This window comes from Ascaphus truei, chromosome 8, assembly GCF_040206685.1.
Source record: "Ascaphus truei isolate aAscTru1 chromosome 8, aAscTru1.hap1, whole genome shotgun sequence".
Taxonomy (NCBI): domain Eukaryota; kingdom Metazoa; phylum Chordata; class Amphibia; order Anura; family Ascaphidae; genus Ascaphus; species Ascaphus truei.
In genome coordinates, this window is record NC_134490.1 from 84,093,347 (window position 1) to 84,113,410 (window position 20,064).

Below are 20,064 nucleotides of genomic sequence, written 5' to 3' on the forward strand. Positions count from 1 at the left end.
ACTAAGGGCAATAGCCAACATGGGGAGCCGGGAAAAGGCTCTAAGTGGGACACAGACTATGTACCTAAATGTGTAAATTGTCATGAGAGGGGCCACACAGCAAAAATCTGCCCACTAAATGATGAGCCCATGCAATGCAACAGCGTGGAACCTTATTCGCTGTTGTCCCAATGTATGGGCCCTAGCCCAGAGGACCCCTTGAATAACCATCTGTGGGCATTTGTAAAGGTTAATGGTAAGAGGGTTCGGGCACTTCTTGACTCTGGGAGCATGGTCACACTAGTGTCCGAATACCTCTTGCCCATTAAGAAGAAACAGGGAAACAGTTCACAAAGAGTGGCAATTTGTTGTATACATGGGGATAATCATGAATATTCCACTGTTGATGTTTTTTTTGAAACAGAGTTTGGTTCTTTAGATTTCAAGGTGGGTATTGTACCCAAACTGGCACATGATGTGTTAATAGGGACCGACTTTCCCCATTTTCTAAAAATGTGGTCCCCCGCTCAGAATAGCGCCCAGAGGTCAATAGCGGACCATAATGAAGTATTAGAAGAAACAAATCCTTTCCCTTTTTCAGAAATGGAGGTTGACGAGGGCCCAAATAAGAAGGGGGAAAAGGAGGAGTGCTGTAAAATTCCCTTCCCCATCACTACTTTGGTAGGGAATACCCCAAATCAAGATGTTGAGCAGACACTTACCACCCCAGAACCGGATAAGACCCTCGCTGACATAGAGGTCAGTCCTGGGAGTTTTAAGAAGGCCCAGTGGGAGGACCCCACATTAGCGGTAGCAAGGGGAAATATACGGGACCAGAATAGTACTCCTGGCCAACCAGATAGGTCACTTGCTTACCCCTACTTCGAGGTAGAGAACGACCTAGTATATCGGGTTGATAAAAGGAAATCAGTTACAACTAAACAATTGTTGGTACCACGGACATTCCGTAACGTAGTATTACACCTCGCACATAGTCATCCATTGGGGGGACACCTAGGGGTGGAAAAGACAAAAGAAAAGGTTCTCCGAAGCTTCTATTGGCCTGGGGTTCTGGCAGAAATTACGAATTATTGTTCCTCATGCCCAGAATGTCAGATCACCGCCCCGTTCAAGGCGTACCGCAGCCCATTGGTACCCCTTCCCATAATAGAGGTACCATTTGACCGGATTTCTATGGATCTAGTAGGACCCCTAATAAAGTCTGCTAGGGGACATCAGCATATATTGGTAATATTAGATTATGCCACCCGATATCCGGAGGCAGTTCCCCTACGTAGCACCTCAGCTAAAAACATAGCAAAAGAGTTAGTAGTTCTGTTTTCCCGGGTCGGGATTCCTAAAGAGATTCTATCTGACCAGGGAACACCATTTATGTCCCAAGTAACGAAAGAGCTATGTAAACTCCTAAAAATCAAGCATCTCAGAACCTCAGTCTATCATCCACAAACAGATGGTTTAGTGGAAAGGTTCAATAAAACCTTAAAGAGCATGTTACGGCGGGCAGTTGATAAAGATGGGAAAAACTGGGATTGTTTGTTACCGTACCTGTTATTTGCCATTAGGGAAGTTCCCCAATCATCCACTGGCTTCTCCCCGTTTGAACTATTGTATGGCCGACACCCAAGGGGCTTACTGGATATAGCCAAAGAGACTTGGGAACACGAGGTTACCCCTTACAGAAGTGTAATAGAGCATGTTGCCCAGATGCAGGACCGCATTGCTGCAGTCCTACCCATAGTGAGGGAACACATGGAGAAAGCTCAAGAAGCACAGAGGAATACATATAATAAGGGTGCTAGGGTCAGAATTTTTTCTCCAGGTGATAGGGTACTAGTTCTGGTTCCCACCGTGGAGAGTAAATTCCTTGCTAAATGGCATGGGCCATATGAGGTCTTGGAAAGAGTGGGAGAAGTAAATTATAAGGTAAGACAGCCAGGTAGGAGGAAACCTGAGCAAATTTACCATATAAACCTACTCAAGCCCTGGAAAGATAGAGAAGTCTTGTTAACCCTAGTACCCCCAGGTCCGTCAGAGAATCAAGAAACTGACCCAGAGGTTAGCATAGCTGAAACCCTGTCTGTTCATCAGAAACGAGAGGTTCAGAATTTAGTGAAAAGAAACAAAGAAATCTTCTCTATACGGCCAGGTAGAACTAGCGTAATTGAACATGACCTAGTCTCTGAACCGGGGGTCCGAGTTAACCTTAAACCGTACCGAATCCCAGAGGCCAAAAGAAAGACTATAAGTTTAGAGGTTAAAAAAATGCTAAAACTAGGTGTAATTGAGGAATCCCAAAGTGGGTGGAACAGCCCTATAGTCTTAGTCCCAAAGCCAGATGGTACAACAAGGTTTTGTAATGACTACCGGAAACTAAACGCGGTGTCAAAATTTGATACTTATCCTATGCCCAGGGTAGATGAACTTGTAGAGAGACTGGGCAAAGCCCGATATCTCACAACCCTAGACCTAACAAAAGGGTACTGGCAGGTTCCCCTCACAGAAAGGGCAAAAGAAAAGACAGCCTTCTCAACCCCATACGGCCTCTTTCAGTATAAGGTGTTGCCTTTTGGCTTACATGGAGCTCCCGCCACATTCCAAAGAATGATGGATAAAATTTTAAAACCACATGCTCGGTATGCTGCCGCCTACCTGGATGATGTGGTAATCCATAGTGAAGATTGGCAATCCCACCTTCCAAAGGTCCAAGCTGTGCTTGACGCAGTCCGGTCTGCTGGACTAACTGCTAACCCCGCTAAATGCACTATTGGTCTGGAGGAGGCCAAGTATCTGGGATATTCTATTGGCAGAGGTTTACTCAAACCCCAAACACTCAAAGTGGAGGCGATACAAAATTGGCCAAGGCCAGTTACAAAAAAACAAGTAAGGACCTTTTTGGGGTTAATTGGGTACTATAGAAGGTTTATTCCCAATTTTGCAACTAAGGCAACCCCACTAACTGACCTCACAAAAGCAAGAGGACCGCTAATGGTAAAGTGGTCCCCCGAAACCGAACAGGCCTTTAGAAGCCTGAAAGAAGCTCTCTGTGCCCAACCAGTGTTGGTCACACCCGACTTCTCGAAAGAGTTCGTAGTCCAAACCGACGCATCTGAGGTAGGGCTGGGGGCGGTACTCTCCCAGGAGTCTCAAGGTGAGGAGCACCCCATCCTTTATTTAAGTAGGAAACTAAATCCCCAGGAGAAAAATTACTCCATAGTAGAGAAAGAGTGTCTCGCAATAAAGTGGGCTGTAGAGACGCTCAAATACTACCTGTTGGGGAGAAAATTCCGGTTGGTCACAGATCATGCACCCCTTACCTGGATGTGTCAAAACAGGGAAAAGAATGCTAGAGTGACCAGGTGGTTCCTAAGCCTACAACCCTTTAAATTTTCTGTGGAACACAGGTCAGGGCACAAACATGGCAATGCTGACGGGTTGTCAAGGATGCACTCCCTAATATCCATGGTCGCTCATCCCTCGAGGTCTGAGCTGGGGGGGAGGATATGTGACAGAAACCAGGGGATGGTAATAAATTCCGTATATAGGGCTCCCAGGATACTAGACAGTTTCTATCCTGTTTGGCCTGGGAGTGCAGCCTTATAATACATACACTCCATCCCACAGTTTGGCAAGCGCTGGAACTGAGGGATGAGAGATCCAGACCAGAGTTTGTCTGCTGCCTGATTTCTGTCACCTGTCATGCTAATTAGGAATCAGGTATGAAAGACTGATTTCCTGTTTGCTCTGGTCTCCCCACAAGAGCCAGGAGGCTGGAAGGCTGCTGAACTACAGAGGGGAGAAGCCTCTTCCCCAAACAGGTTCAATCTTTCTGTTCATTTGTGTAAGACTGCAAAAGTACCGTGTTTTGATGTTGGAAGTGGAAAAGCCACTTCCAACCCTGAGTCAGGGATATCTAAGTTAAGTTATCGCTCAGGTGAGCAGCTTTTGTTTTGATCTGTTTTCTGTTGTATGCACTGTGGCAGTCTCAGTGCCTGGGACTGAATAAACCAGGCATAGCCTGTTTAAAGGAACAGTACGTGACGCCTCATCATTTAACCTACCCTAAAAGACCGTGTTCTAAACAGTCCCGGACAAACGACGGAGCCCCGGAGTAAGCCGTTTGTCACAATATATATATATTTTTATATTTTTTGTATATAAAGGGATGAGATAAAATGTAATAAATGGGATTTATATATGAATGCACAGAAAAGTGTGTTTTAATAAACTGCTCGATTTTTCGGGACACAGTTGCGTGATATGGAAGAAAGTGTATCTTACATCTGGTGCAGGATTTTAGACTTGTGTTATTTCAGATTTATCATAAAAAAATGTTTTACTAACGTGTACATAGAATAAAGAAATCATTTGATGATGCATACCACCAAACACATGGCGAGATATTAATAGCTAATAAAACTTATCATTTTAATAGACATGGTTAAATTAAATACAGCAGAGGGATAAATGACATACATATAACAGTGCTCCTAAACAACAGTGAAGTTAAAAAGATGTGCATCCCCAGAATCTGACAAATTATTGATTAATGTGTTGATTACAATAACCAAATGTTCCGCATAACTAATAGAAGTGAAAATGGCTTCAATCAGAGCACAGTTGCTCAGCCTATTTCTACTGCTCAGTATGAAAAAGGAGTAACTGAAGGTCTCGTGTATATATAGATTCAGTGAAAAATATACTGATCTGTATCAGAGTATAAATACATATGTATTATTTGGTATAGCAAGTGTATATATTTGTTTGTAGAGCAGTAATTAGGCAACTCTATTACACTTTGTCCTTGGTATAGGACAGCGGTGCGCAAACTGGGGGGCGCAAGATAATTTAGGGGGGGCGCGGGCTGCGTGCGGGGTAACCTGGGGGCGGGCAGAGCTGTGCACGGGCGGCCAGAATCTCTGTGCTGAGGCTGCTGCTCTGTGTCTGTGTCAGAGGGGGCGGGGCTTTCCTTCCCTGCACACAGACATCCCCTCCTCCTCCTGTGTTACCCGTCCCAGTTTTCAGCAGCATGGGGGACAGGAGGAGCAGGCTTACAGTAGTACTTCCCCCCCCCCCCCAGGTGATATCTGTGACTTATGATTTTGTGTTGTGTCTGTCTGTGTGTGTGGTGTGATTGAGCGTGTGTGTTGTGCCTGTTTTGGTTGTGATTGAGTGTATGTGTTTTTTGCGCACACACTCACTGCACACAGCACACACTCACTGCACACAGCACACACTCACTGCACACAGCACACACTCACTACACAGCACACACTCACTGCACACAGCACACACTCACTGCACACAGCACACTTACAGCACACTCGCAGCCCCCTACCCCCCTACCTCCGGTGTCAGCTGATGGGGCACCGTGGGGCTGCCTGCGGGGATCGGGGCTGGGGGGGGGTGATTGGTGCGGGGCTGGGGGGGATCGGTGCCGGTCTGGGGTGCGGGGCTGCTGGCTGGGGTGGGGGAGGGGGTCGGTGCGGGGCTGGGGTGCGGGTCTTCTGGTCGGTGTTCGGGGGGGGAAATCGGTGCTGGTAGAAGTGAGGCTGCTGGGGGAAGTGCAAGGGGAATGCTGGGGGAAGTACGGTAGCTGCCGGCGCCTCACTCACCTCTTCCCCCCTCCTCCCCCCAATCGGGTGCGCGGCGGGTATATTTTTATTTTTTTTAAATTTGCGTGACCCCGGTTATAGCGTGGTCGGATCGGGTGGCCCCCGAGGACCGCAGCACTATAACAGGGCTGAGCTGTATTTGTATTTACATTGTGTACCGTTTAATAAAGGATTTTTTTCATGTGATTGATTACATCAGGCAGTGTGGGCCCGAGAAATTTCATGGATGAAAAGGGGGGCATAGAAAGTTTGCTCACCCCTGGCTATAGGATCAGTAGGGCAGGTAAACAGTCTCCTTGTTAGGGAAATGGATAGGCTAATTAGTGCCTGTTTATATATGCTGGTTAGCACACACAAAACAAAACGTGTGCCAGATTCTACAGAGGATAGCAGCTGTAAGGTGAGCTGCTAATCATGTATGCTGGAAGGATTAATAGCTACAGTGTCCCTCCTTGAGGGTAGGCACACTGATCTGCCTAGAGTCACAGCAGCAGAATGGTGCTATGCGGAGTGTTGGTGAAAAGGCCCCTTGTGTAGCTGCCATGTGAACGAATAAAGTCCACACGGAGATGAGTTGGTAAAGGCCAGGTGAGTGTCTGATCGGGAGAGGGGGGGGGGGGGAGTTTAAAGGGATTGCCGAGTGGTAATGCACACAGGATAATCCTAGGTAAACCTAATGCTGCAGCTAAAACCGGATCAGTACCGGATATACTATGGCTGACCCCAACTGCTGCGTGTTGGCAAATGACGTTGGTATGCAGGCTTATGACACTTTGGCCAAAGGGTTTAACTAAATAACCAAGTAATTATTATTATTATTGAAGTATTTAAACTTTATACTTATTACCATTTATGTTTTGTCAATTGGATGTAGCATTGGGCACCCCTGTCTTTTGTTGTATACATTTGCCACGCTCAGTAGCACTCTTTTTGACATAAATATATATTCATGATGTGGTGGGTGTAGGAGTTTGAGGTAGCTGGGAATGTGTGTGTTAATCAATTTCTGACTGGCAACAGTTGTATGGAGGTAGGTGGCACCCCCCTACCCCCCCCCCCCCCCCACCATCCAGAGCTCACTCCTCCTCACCTTTTTAACTTGGGAGGTCTTTTCACTTTGCCACATATAGAGGTAAAAGGAAAGGTTCACAGTGTAGTGTAGAACCTGCATTGATTTGGTTATACCTTGACGTTGGTATGCAGGCGTATGACGCTTTGGCCAAAGGGTTTAACTAAATAACCAAGTCATTATTATTATTATTATTGAAGTATTTAAACTTTATACTTATTACCATATATGTTTTGTCAATTGGATGCAGCATTGGGCACCTCTGTCTTTTGTTGTTGGCAAATGAAGACTGCCGCCGGAGGACAGGCTGACAGGCAAAAAAGACCCGTGGGGATGAACATTTCTGGGTAGACTACAGCTGGCGCCGGCTTTAGCTGTAGCATCAGGTTTACACAGGAGTATCTGGCACAAGGGTTTTATTGCTAACTGAGCACTAATTACCCTTTTCATTTCCCTAACAGGGAGGCTATTCTGGGGATGAACATCTTTTTAACTTCACTGTAGTTTCGGAGCACTGTTCTATGTATGTAATGTATCTCATTGCTGTATTTATTTGAACCATCCCTATTAAAATTATAAGTTGTATTATCTATTAATATCTCGCCATTTGTTTTGGTGAAGTGCACCATGAAGGGATTTCTTTATTCTATGTACAACCTAGTAAAAACATGTCGGATATTCTCCACATATTCCAGGTAGCACACACCTATCCATACAGTATTTTGAGAGGTGAGCGAGGTTTCACTTTATCTGTCTCATATTTCAGATCTAGCAGAATTATTGGTTCAATAGAAAGGCATAAAGTACTGTATAGTGCACAGATGCAGATCTTGATACATCTCACTGTAATGTGTGTATCACAATCAGGAGCAGATCGGACAACATTGGCGCATAGTACTTTCATACATTGATGCAGAACAAAAATGCTCCAGTTTTGCTCCAACATTCCTTTGATACATAGAGTTGCCACAGTTAAGTTTTTATAACACGGGACACCGTAATCCAGAATGAAAGTGTGGCGTCATAATGAGTTAATGACGGACCTTCAAAAATGCTATGCAAAATATTATCTGCATCGTTTGCATTCAGCCTAGTCATCCAGCTTCCCATTCTTAATAAAATCCCACTGTTTAGAATAATCTAAATGTACACCTGCGTTTCGGCAATAATTATGAATTAAAAAGGTGAACAGTATTTCTGGACAAAAACAAAGCCATATAGTAATAGATAACACAGCTGAATTTTACACTAGTCTATTTGCACTGATGAGTGATGAATGATTTGCAAATACTTCAGGCTGAATGGTATCTCCCACTTGACTGCTATAGTCTTTGGGTGGGGGGGTATCTCTACCTTTGCCAGGGTGGGGCAAGACGCGCACTGAACAAACAAGTAGCAGTGGGGGGGAAAGTAACACCTACAGGGCGGGTGTGACGGTATTATGAGATGACCAGGCAGTGTCCTAACTTTATTATTTTAATAATTTAAGGCGACATCTATCAGAAAAGGTAACTACACAAGTAGAGCTCTATCATGTTTGTATGACTGGTTTAAATACAGTAAATTTAAGTCATGATCCCAAACACTGTGTGGCCCAGCATACAGTAGCCTGCAAGTAACACCTTAGGCTGCGGCCACAGTACCTGCGCTGCATGCGCGTCAGCAAGGCTGGCGGTGAATGCAGCCAATTCCCCTGGTCTGCAGGGAGCTGCAGACCAAAAGACAGGGGGTGGGGGGGCGTGATGGGTGAGCAGTCGTGAAGTGACCCCGCGGGTTCGCCCTCATTGGCTGAACCGCTGGGGGGCGTGGCTTAGCGCTCCGTCGCGACTCCTGATCACAATTCTCTTGCGAGTAGGAGTCACTGTCGGCAGAGCGCAGCGCCCCCCCCCCCCCTCGCAGTGGGCCCGGTCCCATTGTGCAGCGGCTATTGTCCCTGCAGCGTCCCCAACAGCGGGCGCTGCAGTAGCCAGTGGGGACATGGCCTTAGGAGGGGGGTTACACGCAGAATCTGGCTGCAGGGGAGACATTGTATGGTAAGAAATAATGGTGGAAAGACAGGGTTCCAGTGCTGCCTGAGACATGCAAATGTACCCACAAGGGGTAGTGTTTATTTGCTGTACACTGTTATACAGTGTCAATTTGTTTGTTTTTTACTCACCGTTTTGTGTCTAATTTACACACATAAAAAACAGGCAAATGTTAACTTTAAGTATACTGTAGGGTGAGTATAGTATATTTTTCCCGGGACAAATTTTGCGCATGCGCAGCCCGCGATTGCCCATCACGCATACACGCCTAGGACATTTTTTTTTTAAAAAGGGGGGCATTTGCTAACATTTTGGGATAACGGGACAAAGAAAAAAAGTGACGTATTTTCACCCTATTTAAGTGTAATTGCATTTGAAGGAAAGCAATTACAAATGCAGTGGCTGTTATTCAAACAAATCACAGAGCCGTTTTCGTGGGCGCTGCTGTACTCCACGCGGCATGAACGCGGCCAATCGCCCCAGGCACATGTGTTTATCGCAGTTGCTTTGTTTGAATTTCATGGATTGTGTGCAATTATATGCAATGAAATGAATGAATTGTAATGTGCACAGTACTGTGCTACTGTGTCACTTTCAGGTGTTTGAAAACCAGAACACTAAAATGCCATTTTCTGCACTCGCGTCTTAAGGCGGAACGGTTGGAAGAAATCCCGCGACATGACGTGGGTATTCTGAGGTATACACTGCGTGAAGTGTTCCAACAGCCGCTGCATCTGTAACATTAGGTTCTTTTCTAAATGTTGCTATTTGCAAATTAATAGGAATTGTACCTTTTAGTTGCGCCTTTAAAGTGTCTGCCCTTGAAAACACTTAATGTTATGTTACTGTATCTATTGCTATCAGCCAATATATTTTATATCTAAATCTTGCCACATACACAGCAAGGCTACAACTACATTGAAAACTACTGTAGTCTCAAAGGTAAAATCTCTTAAAGTGCACCACAAAACTGGAACAACCTACCGGAGACTCTCACATCCACCACCAGTTTACGTTCTTTCAAAACTAAAGCTGTCTCACATTTTAATCTGGTCTGTTACATACGCCTATAATATATATATATATTTTTAACTGTGCATGCAATGTCTTGTATATAATGTATTCCCTGTTCACTTATGTAACTTTATTTGTAACCATCTTAATTTGTAACCATCTTAATGTAACCATTATGTGTCTTCTTAACTCTGTGCCCAGGACATACTTGAAAACGAGCGGTAACTCTCAATGTATTTGTAACGCTTGCGCTCACCACGAACAAGGAGGGACCCCGGAACTGAGGTGGGAAGGATAAAACCCGCACCCACAGTTGCGGAGGCACGCATGGAAGGTGGATCGTCAGCGTACCCGGGTATGAACGGAATAGATAGCGTTAGTCCAGATACTTGGCGGATAGTAGGGAGGATGTGAAACCCAGTGACTTGGAAAGGCGCTTAACAACTATAAAAGTGCTCAAAAAAATAAAATTAAAAGTTTGTGAAACTGACGAATTCTCTCAACCTTCCAGGGAATATGCACTGATTCCCTTACAACAGTTTAGGATCCAGGGCAGGAAGGGAGCAGCATCATCAGGAACACCCAGAAAAAAATACAAAACTCATCATAGTGTAGTATGAAAAATAAATGTCAATATGTGAAACTTGGCTCTTTAAATAACCTACTTACAGAATGTAAGATATATAAGAGCAGGTTTGTAATTGTGATGGATCTTTGGACACCTCAGGTTATGGGTTGCAGCAAGCAGCAGCATACATCAGATAGGGGTGGTGTCAGGCAAGATGGTGTTTTCACTCTGGCAGCAGCTTCCAATCAGTCATATGCAGTCATACAAAGATAAGGGAAACAATAGTGCTTTACCAAAATAACACAGAGTTTTATCGTGAAGACGAGCAGGAAATGTACTCACAATATAATAAATGAGCACATTCACATCATGGTATCTTTAGGAACCAGGGTATTGGATCGGCCGGTGGAGAAATCCCTCACTTCACTCCGCTTCCTTGTCCTCCACGAGGGTGCCCCCTCGTCCGGTGCCAGATGGATGGCGTCTGTCGTCACTTCCTGGCCTGGCGGTGACGACTTCCGGTGAGCGTAAGTAGAGCGGAGAGTAGGGGGAACGCCGGTCCAAGACTATGCCTCCGTGAATACAGCAGAAAGACAGTTCCCAAACGGTAGATACAGCTGGGCTCTGCTAACTGTCTGCAGATTTCTTTAGCTCAACGCGTTTCACTGCATGCCGCAGCTTCCTCAGGAGCAATGATAATGTCCCCTACTGGGTGCTATTTAAATAGCCCATTCAATTAGGGCAATTGGTAATGCAATCATATATAATTGACACAAGATGATTAACATCATTACACACAGAGTCTCCCAAGCTGGGTACATAATCTCTGTGATCCAAAAAACGACGCATAAAATACTTTAATACAATTTATTTAAAAAGAACATAGAACAGAATATATACTAAAATAAAAAATTAAATACTAAAATTAATGGGTAGTCGTTAGGTCGAGATGCTTAATGGAAGGTAGAGAGAGAGAAAGAGACATATGTTAGTTGATCATAAACACAAAATATGATTAACTTAAATAAAAACATATAAAAGTTATACAATGAGAAATCCAAACTGGAAATGTAAAAGACTGGCATGACTAAAAGTGACTTAAAAAGGAGGGGAGGGGGAGGGGGAAGTGTGTGACATAGGGGAAAATTTATTTTAAAAAATAAAATAAAAATAAAAATAAAATAAAATAATAACTAGAGGAAGGGTGCAATCTCAAAATCAACATTAAGACCATGTGGTGTCAGCGTGTTAAGTTTATGCACCCAAAACATCTCTCTTTTGCTTAAATCTAAATTTCTATCTCGTCCTCTCCAATGTTGTGCCACATGCTCTATTGCGGTAAATTTTAACCCTTTTGTATTGGAGTTGTGAAAAGAGGAAAAATGTTTGGAAACATTATGTGACTGCACACTACGCCTTATATTGCTTAAATGCTCCAAAATACGTATCTTAATAGCTCTTGATGTTTTTCCAACGTATTGGAGCCCGCATGGGCATTCCAGGAGGTAGATTATATAATTAGAGTTGCAGTTCATGTATTGTTTAATTCTGTAATCCTCATTTTTATTATTGCACCTAAATCCCTTTTTGTCTTGCTGTTTGTATTCACAGGCCTTGCAACAACCACAGCCGTGAAACCCTTCCAATTTTTGAAGCCATCCATTTCTATTTGTCTCTACTTTCTTAATATTACTGGGAGCTATTATACCTTTTAGATTTTTGGCCTTTTTAAAAATCACTCTCGGGCGATCTGGGATTTCTTCTTTTAAAATCGGATCATTTAATAAAACATGCCAGTGTTTCTGTATTATTTTCTTTATATTGTTTGACTCTTTATTAAAAGAAGTTAAAAATGCTGTGTCGAAATTTTTCTTATTATTTGAAGATGTTTCTCTATCTTTAGCTACTAATAGGTCAATTCTATTCAGACCATTTGCTTTTTCTAATGCCATGTCTAGGAGTTCTGTTTTGTATTGTTTTTCTACAAAACGTTCTTTCAGTATATTGCATTGATCATTGAATACTATATTGTCTGTGCAATTTCTCCGCATTCGTCTGAATTGGTTGTATGGGACATTGTCCATCTATATATCCTGGTGACAGCTTGTACGTAATATATAATTATTGCTGTCAACTTCCTTAAAGAAAGACCTAGTTTTGAGAATCTCATTCTCTATATAAATATTCAAATCCAAATAATTGAGGGAACTATTACTTGTCACAGAGGTGAATTGTAAGTTATACGTATTCACATTAATACTCGACAAGAAGGAGTCCAAACTCTCCTGGCCACCACGCCAAATTAAAAACACATCATCGATGTAGCGCCGCCATAGGACAAGGTCCGCCCCCAGAACGCCACCGGGCCAAATGTGCTGTTCCTCCCAGAATCCCATAAAGAGATTCGCGTAACTGGGAGCAAACCTCGTACCCATGGCGGTGCCACATCTCTGAATGTAAAAACTGTTCTCAAACCAAAAATAATTCTTGTCAAGTATGAAACAGATACCATCTATAATAAACTGAATCTGCTGTTCTTTCATATCTAGATCTTGTTTCAGAAAGAAATTAACAGCTTCACATCCTAAGGTTTTTTCAATCGATGTATATAGAGATGCAACGTCTACAGTTGCCATGATGTAATTATTATTCCAAGTAAAATTCTCTAATAAATTTAACACATCAGTCGTATCCTTCAGATATGATTTAAGAGATTTGACATGACTCTGTAAAAAAGTGTCAATATATGCAGATAGGTTTGATGTAAGTGAGTTTATTCCGGAGACGATTGGTCTCCCGGGAGGTTGTTTCATGCATTTGTGGACTTTAGGTAATATATAAAAGATCGGTAGTTGGGGACATTCGTTAAATAGAAATTTATATTCATTCTCATTCAATATGCCTAATTGTCTCCTACAAGGGAGGGGGGGTAGTCATCCAAAATAGAGATGACTACCTAAAAGAAGCCCACCGCCTTTTAGGAGACAAAAAGACATATGACATCCTACCAAACAACCCCACAAAAACCTTTACGGATGATCTGAGAATTCTCTTAGATCATGGCAAGGAATTAGGCATATTGAATGAGAATGAATATAAATTTCTATTTAACGAATGTCCCCAACTACCGATTATTTATATATTACCTAAAGTCCACAAATGCATGAAACAACCTCCCGGGAGACCAATCGTCTCCGGAATAAACTCACTTACATCAAACCTATCTGCATATATTGACACTTTTTTACAGAGTCATGTCAAATCTCTTAAATCATATCTGAAGGATACGACTGATGTGTTAAATTTATTAGAGAATTTTACTTGGAATAATAATTACATCATGGCAACTGTAGACGTTGCATCTCTATATACATCGATTGAAAAAACCTTAGGATGTGAAGCTGTTAATTTCTTTCTGAAACAAGATCTAGATATGAAAGAACAGCAGATTCAGTTTATTATAGATGGTATCTGTTTCATACTTGACAAGAATTATTTTTGGTTTGAGAACAGTTTTTACATTCAGAGATGTGGCACCGCCATGGGTACGAGGTTTGCTCCCAGTTACGCGAATCTCTTTATGGGATTCTGGGAGGAACAGCACATTTGGCCCGGTGGCGTTCTGGGGGCGGACCTTGTCCTATGGCGGCGCTACATCGATGATGTGTTTTTAATTTGGCGTGGTGGCCAGGAGAGTTTGGACTCCTTCTTGTCGAGTATTAATGTGAATACGTATAACTTACAATTCACCTCTGTGACAAGTAATAGTTCCCTCAATTATTTGGATTTGAATATTTATATAGAGAATGAGATTCTCAAAACTAGGTCTTTCTTTAAGGAAGTTGACAGCAATAATTATATATTACGTACAAGCTGTCACCAGGATATATGGATGGACAATGTCCCATACAACCAATTCAGACGAATGCGGAGAAATTGCACAGACAATATAGTATTCAATGATCAATGCAATATACTGAAAGAACGTTTTGTAGAAAAACAATACAAAACAGAACTCCTAGACATGGCATTAGAAAAAGCAAATGGTCTGAATAGAATTGACCTATTAGTAGCTAAAGATAGAGAAACATCTTCAAATAATAAGAAAAATTTCGACACAGCATTTTTAACTTCTTTTAATAAAGAGTCAAACAATATAAAGAAAATAATACAGAAACACTGGCATGTTTTATTAAATGATCCGATTTTAAAAGAAGAAATCCCAGATCGCCCGAGAGTGATTTTTAAAAAGGCCAAAAATCTAAAAGGTATAATAGCTCCCAGTAATATTAAGAAAGTAGAGACAAATAGAAATGGATGGCTTCAAAAATTGGAAGGGTTTCACGGCTGTGGTTGTTGCAAGGCCTGTGAATACAAACAGCAAGACAAAAAGGGATTTAGGTGCAATAATAAAAATGAGGATTACAGAATTAAACAATACATGAACTGCAACTCTAATTATATAATCTACCTCCTGGAATGCCCATGCGGGCTCCAATACGTTGGAAAAACATCAAGAGCTATTAAGATACGTATTTTGGAGCATTTAAGCAATATAAGGCGTAGTGTGCAGTCACATAATGTTTCCAAACATTTTTCCTCTTTTCACAACTCCAATACAAAAGGGTTAAAATTTACCGCAATAGAGCATGTGGCACAACATTGGAGAGGACGAGATAGAAATTTAGATTTAAGCAAAAGAGAGATGTTTTGGGTGCATAAACTTAACACGCTGACACCACATGGTCTTAATGTTGATTTTGAGATTGCACCCTTCCTCTAGTTATTATTTTATTTTATTTTTATTTTTATTTTATTTTTTAAAATAAATTTTCCCCTATGTCACACACTTCCCCCTCCCCCTCCCCTCCTTTTTAAGTCACTTTTAGTCATGCCAGTCTTTTACATTTCCAGTTTGGATTTCTCATTGTATAACTTTTATATGTTTTTATTTAAGTTAATCATATTTTGTGTTTATGATCAACTAACATATGTCTCTTTCTCTCTCTCTACCTTCCATTAAGCATCTCGACCTAACGACTACCCATTAATTTTAGTATTTAATTTTTTATTTTAGTATATATTCTGTTCTATGTTCTTTTTAAATAAATTGTATTAAAGTATTTTATGCGTCGTTTTTTGGATCACAGAGATTATGTACCCAGCTTGGGAGACTCTGTGTGTAATGATGTTAATCATCTTGTGTCAATTATATATGATTGCATTACCAATTGCCCTAATTGAATGGGCTATTTAAATAGCACCCAGTAGGGGACATTATCATTGCTCCTGAGGAAGCTGCGGCATGCAGTGAAACGCGTTGAGCTAAAGAAATCTGCAGACAGTTAGCAGAGCCCAGCTGTATCTACCGTTTGGGAACTGTCTTTCTGCTGTATTCACGGAGGCATAGTCTTGGACCGGCGTTCCCCCTACTCTCCGCTCTACTTACGCTCACCGGAAGTCGTCACCGCCAGGCCAGGAAGTGACGACAGACGCCATCCATCTGGCACCGGACGAGGGGGCACCCTCGTGGAGGACAAGGAAGCGGAGTGAAGTGAGGGATTTCTCCACCGGCCGATCCAATACCCTGGTTCCTAAAGATACCATGATGTGAATGTGCTCATTTATTATATTGTGAGTACATTTCCTGCTCGTCTTCACGATAAAACTCTGTGTTATTTTGGTAAAGCACTATTGTTTCCCTTATCTTTGTATGACTGCATATGACTGATTGGAAGCTGCTGCCAGAGTGAAAACACCATCTTGCCTGACACCACCCCTATCTGATGTATGCTGCTGCTTGCTGCAACCCATAACCTGAGGTGTCCAAAGATCCATCACAATTACAAACCTGCTCTTATATATCTTACATTCTGTAAGTAGGTTATTTAAAGAGCCAAGTTTCACATATTGACATTTATTTTTCATACTACACTATGATGAGTTTTGTATTTTTTTCTGGGTGTTCCTGAGGATAGTAGGGAGGAACCAGGAGAGTGGCCGGTGCCGAGAGCCGTGATCGTGGGTTGGAACCGGGTGGTTGGTTGGTGTACAAAGATCGAGTTCGAGGGTTTGAGAAGTCAGATGGTCAGGAGGCAAGCTGGGGTCGATTTTCAGAGAGGTCCTAAGTCAAGCCGGGGCAGTACACAGGAGAGAATACGAGAGCAAGGTGAAAGCACTAGGGACAAGGCAAGACACGAACGTGGGAACACAAGGCTTCCAGGAACTCTGCTCGGCAAGGTGTGGGGTGGGAGCAGGAACTAAATACCAGGGCTGAACGAATAGGGCTGCGAGGTGGGACGGAGGCGCGACCTCTGCAGGGGCAGGATTGGCTGTCAGCTGTGGGAGAGAGAACAGCAGATGAGCTTGCCGCACGGCTTGGGAGCGGTGCACGCGCGTCAGGCGTGTGTACTGCGCAGGGAGAGAGTGCGCGGCCCGGGCAGGGACAGAGCCTCACTCTGCGAGATTCCAGGAAGCCCCCTGCGTGTGCGCGCGTCGTGACGGGCGCGGGGGCAGGGAAAAGAAGAGGATGCCCTCCTCGGCGGCGTACACCAGCGGGGATCGCGGGCTGCAATGCGGGAGAAGGTAAGGGTTGAACCCTCTTTGAGAGAGGTGTTCCCTGATTCCTTACAGTATTACTTCCTGGTAAAATATTTTATAAATAAATAAATAATATTACAAAAATACTGCGAGTTAAAATAAGCCGTCTTTCCATGTATAAATTCATGGTAAAAAAAAACAAACATGTAACTTCAAGTGAAACTTATTAAACAATGTCACACAATAAATAGAAAGCTAAATAAATAACAATGTACAGTACGAAGTCGAACTTTCTAAAAATCAGCTCAGTCAAAGGACGGAACACTTTTTTTTTACCACTCAAAGCACACACCGTTTTCTCACAAGCTGCTTTATTGTTCTTGCAAATCGTGGCAGGAAATTGTGGACGTCATCACCGTTTAGAGATGAACAATACATCTGTTTATAGATGCAGATCCAACGAGGGCCTGTGTAAGTTATTGGAATGGCATGCTAAACGTCAATGCAAATGATTAGCGCCTTTCAAAAAATTCTATGTGTATTTTTAAATACGTATATATTCTTAATAAACAAATGCTTCGGGTAGAATTTAGATTCTTTGTCTAATCTCTTTTGGTGATAAGACTGCATAGGTAAATTGTCTTTTTGTTTTTAAAGTAATTATGCCGCCATGATTAGCCAAAGTAGACATTAAGTTCATGATAAACATGGATTTCTTCAGACTCAGAGACAATAAATACATGAGCTGTGCAATCCCCAGAACCCAGAGTAATATTTAAAAACTATTTGGGGGAAAATTGCTGCCTTAGGTTGCGGTCAGTGTGTAGAGATGCACGCTCACTAGGCGTGACGTCACGGTCTGCCTGAGCAGGAGCGATTGGGTGTCCTGCTCACTGCGTGCTCGCGTGGGGGTGGGGCGTACCACAGGTGGGAAGGGGCTTGTCAGACTGGAGTGGGGTGTGACGTCACATCCACAGCTCCATCTGATTGGTTGTTGTGACTGGTGTACTCTCATTGGCTCTTACCTGAGCACCGAAAGAACAAATTTGACTGTCTCCCTAAGCACAGCTCTGGTCCAAGCGCACATGCCCGCAAGCAAAAGCACCTTGGGTGCGTCCATCTGGTAGAAGGTATTTAAACACGCCGAGCACAAGCGTGTCTCTACACACTGGCCGCGGCCTTAGCCATTTTTGTGCTTACAAAATATTGACCGTGATTTTATAATACTTGCTTTATACCTCAGTGCTGATCATCATAGCTCTGTAATCGCCGCAACATTTTTTCCACTTACTAAAGAGAAAATAAATCTCATACAACAATTGCTGCTTTAGATAAAAACTACAAACAACATATTCTCAGCCACAGCTCCACAAACTTGCACCAACTTGACTTTGTTGGAGAACAGTTTCCATTCAGTGGAAAACCCACACATTTAATTTACCAGTTTCACTTTTATTAGGTGTTTGAATATGTACATTAAATTAAAGTAAAGGAATTCAGGGTAACACAAACTACTACTGATCATTCGTTTTCCTTCTAAACCTTATTCAACATGCTGTGAATCTGCTTCTCGATGCCTGTTTGCTTTTGGAGTGAGCTGAGAGGCTTCACTAATGCAGATACGTGGCTTCACTAATGCAGATACGTGGCTTCACTAATGCAGATACGTGGCTTCATGGGATATTGATAAGGGCTATTGCTGGAAAAAGTGGCACATTGACTCGAACAAAAATATATTTAACCGAGTTCAAAAAGTACCTAAAATGTAATGTAAAAATCCCCAATGTTGCAGCATTTAAGGTGTTAAAAGACCACACATCTCTGTTCTTAATCAAGCTTCTATTAAAGGATAAAAAGATGTCCTCTAAATTAGTCAGCGGGGATCCCCTTCTACATTAATTTTGGCTTTTAGCTCCTCCAGGTGGCTCATAGTATCCTCTTTCTCTGTTGTTTTAGCGCCAATAATAAAAATAAAATGCATTTATCTATTTGTATTTGCCTCTATTTCATTCCTTAATTATATCTGTATATCTGGATACTTTCTATCAGTTACACACGGACCAAATATAAAAGTGGTTACAATGAACAAAAGGCACAGAGTTATTGTACATGTATGTTACCCTCGAGATGTAAAGCCTTACATGGCCTTCAGGAAGGGAACACATAACCGTCAAGCGAGGAAGCAGTGGCCTAATGCAATTACATTGTATATAAAGTACTATGGATAATGTTCGATGCACTTCAAGAAAATCATAATTTCCAAGTTATTCAATAGCATCAAATAGAGTTTTAGCGTAACCAATACTTGGCCATCAAAAAATGTGTTTTCTCCATGACTGTGTTATTTATTTGTCCGGAACTTGGTCCATACAGTGATACTGATCTCCTTACTAAATGCAATCTTCACCCATAGAGACATTATGTAATACAGGGTAACTATGGATATACCGTAGGCTGAGCAACCCTACCAATTAGAAATTAACAAAAGTTGAACTCAATAGAGATCAACCTAATCTACTGTGTAACGCTGTAACATTTCAACAATTTACTTTTTGGTGGTTATTACTTTGGTCTAGAATAAAGATGCAGAAAGTGACTGAAGAATTCAGTGCAAAAATCGTTGAACTGTCTTTGAGCGGAGAGCAGCTTCCTTCAAACATTATGGGCCCTATTTACTAAGTGGTGCCAAGTCACAGGTGGCCTCATGGCCTAGTGAATTGAATGGACCATAAAGTGGCTTATGGATTGGCACCGTTTAGTAAATATGACTACTTTATATACGAGATGCACATTGACTTGTCACTTAGATGCCTTTGCTGTAGACCCCAAAATGAGACAATAAGCTCTTTAAAGTTCCATTGTGTCTGTAAGCTCAGTGTACACAATGAAACATATTCAGCACAAAATATAGTGTTTCATAGCAATACATTCTACTCTCCCCGCAAAAAAAATGTCTTCCGGGGGCCGGCGGAAGCATTCTATGTTCTGACATCTAGAACCAGAGAGGCATTAATTAAAACAAGCCAACTACTGTTCTGAAGCTGTTAAGGAGCTAGTAGTTCATGGAAAGTAATGTGTGCACTCAAAGAGCATCGTAAAGATGATCAAGGGTAACAACTCGCACTAAGACCAGATTCATTCATTCAAGTGTCCAAAAGCAAATTTTATCACCAAGAAAAAAGTGAAGAGGGCTTCACTGTATTCAATATTGAAGTTACAGCAGTCAGAGACAGT

The 20,064-nt window shown here is 42.3% G+C and overlaps 1 protein-coding gene and 1 long non-coding RNA gene across 2 annotated transcripts in view; one reads left to right on the top strand and one right to left on the bottom strand.

Moving 5' to 3' along the window:
* The window catches only part of FAS (Fas cell surface death receptor), a 78,178-nt gene that overhangs the window by 50,940 nt on the left and 7,174 nt on the right, over positions 1 to 20,064 (bottom strand). The window lies entirely within an intron of this gene.
* Positions 9,991 to 12,145, top strand: LOC142502076 (uncharacterized). The gene is made up of 2 exons (XR_012803642.1): positions 9,991 to 10,817; positions 11,902 to 12,145. It is a non-coding gene; the product is annotated as an uncharacterized LOC142502076 (long non-coding RNA).